The sequence below is a fragment of the Octopus bimaculoides genome, chromosome 10 (genome assembly GCF_001194135.2).
Source record: "Octopus bimaculoides isolate UCB-OBI-ISO-001 chromosome 10, ASM119413v2, whole genome shotgun sequence".
Classification (NCBI taxonomy): domain Eukaryota; kingdom Metazoa; phylum Mollusca; class Cephalopoda; order Octopoda; family Octopodidae; genus Octopus; species Octopus bimaculoides.
Window position 1 is genome coordinate 91,204,963 of NC_068990.1, and position 2,206 is coordinate 91,207,168.

The window sequence follows — 2,206 nt, forward strand, 5'->3', positions numbered from 1 at the left end:
ATGTATATATGTATGTATGTATATATGTATGTATGTATATATGTATGTATGTATATATGTATGTATGTATATATGTATGTATGTATGTATGTATGTATGTATGTGTACAGACACACATGAAGGGGTGTTCGTGTGCTTGTGGGTAGGTACATGCGCGTACGGGGATACGTGGGGGTAGGTGGGGGGGTTCGGCGGGTTTACTATCGTTAAAGCGTTTTCACGTGTTAACCGTTATAGAAAGAAGAGTCCCAACGCAAACAGAACACTCTGAACTCTGTCTGACATTGGTGCGCCGTGGGAGGGTACCAAGGTGGGTCGGGGATGAGGGGGTGGAGAAATGAAGGTAAGGGAGGGAAAACAATTACAAAGGAAATATGAAACAACAACAATAAACTGTTACTACTGCTACTACTACTACTACTACTACTACTATTACTACTACTACTACTACTACTACTACTACTACTACTATTACTTAATAATAATAATAATAATAATAATAATAATAATAATAATAATAAACATTCACTAGAACAACACTATGTACAAATCCAAATATATGGTACCCTAGGCATAACACCTACATGAACTTCTAACTTGTTGTCTCTTGAGGTCTCTGAGTGAGACTTGGATCCAACTTGTACAAATGCAAAACAAAAGTCAAACATAAAATAATAATAATAATAAATAATTCTTTCTTTATTGGCCACCAGGGCCGAACACAAAACATAGAGGACGATGCACAAAACGAGAGACAGTGAGGTTAAACGCGTGAACAGCCAACAAACAGAACGATTAAGAGATTAAATTAACAATATGCTTCCCCCAATAGGAGGGAGTTCCACTGTAAGGTGACCAAAAAGACCCCACGCACTTTGGACCCCCCAACACCAACGGCTCCACAGGAAGGCTACCTCTCTTCTCCCTTCCATCCGGCCTACAGGCGCACATTTAGAGTAGACCCATTCACGCGGGCCGTTCTTGTCACATTCACCCACCTTTCACCGAAATTACTGGCTGACAGAACCTCCCTCTTTAATCTCACTTTCCTTTTCAGGTGGAACCTGAAAATGTCAATAAGGCCTTGGCCAAAGAGAAAGGTATCCATCTTCAACCCTTTCAATTGCATCCACCACACAACCTCTTTTGCCATAGTCAAAAGACAGAAAAATTGCCCTCCCTTCCCGGCCAAAGGAAAGAGGCGGAGCGATCTTCACAATGGACTTAGACGACAGCCGGCTAAGTTATTGTCCTACACGTGACAATAACTGTTCGACAAAGTTCCACAAGTCAGCAACGCGCGGACACTGTACGAGAGCATGCAGAGCGGTTTCATCACTCAGCGTGCATCCCAGACAAGACCGACTGACTGTAAACCCAATAAACCTGATGCAGTACGAGGCACCGGATCTCGTGACTTTTGATGTTAACTGATTGGAAGTACTATCATGTACATGTTTTTGTTTTGGTATAAAAGATGGACCTCAGCAAATATTCTGCTCAATACCACAGATTTGTTTGTCAGTTGTTTGACCTTAACCAGTTGAGCATTCCTTTAGTGGTTAGCGATATGTGCATCTCTGATCACGAGCAGAATTAGTGGGGGAGCATCATAGCCATGTGTTGAGAGGAATTCTTTGGGGTTTGAATAATTCACCTTTGGAAACATGAGTGTTTTATTCAACGTCATTAAACAACCCTTATACAGTGACCTTTTGTGCAAGATGGGTTACTCGACCTGAAGAAAATTCCACCCGTAAGGTCATGCGCTGTTTATCTTGATATGAGACCACCCTGTCGCGCACGTATGGTTACGATGCATGTGCCTTATCAGACGGATAGTCATGATGGCTAAACGGGACTTCGTATATTTGTACCCGTGTCACTTTAAAACTAGGAGAAATTCCTTCTATCTTTTCTATGAGCAAGATAAATGATAGCTACGTGGATAAGACGAAGAACCGTTCCAGGGCGGGTCTGAGTGTGCGTGTGTGAGTATGTGTGTGTGAGTGTGTATGTGTGTGTGTGCGCGCATGCGTGAATGTTTGTCTACATCAGTTAATCAAGCTAAGTAAAAATATGTTTTGATACTTCATGAAAAATGTTTCAAGTGATTTTAACATCCTTATGTGTTATTAAAGAGCTACGATGTTTCTTCCTCGATGTAATATATATATATATATATATATATATATATATATATATA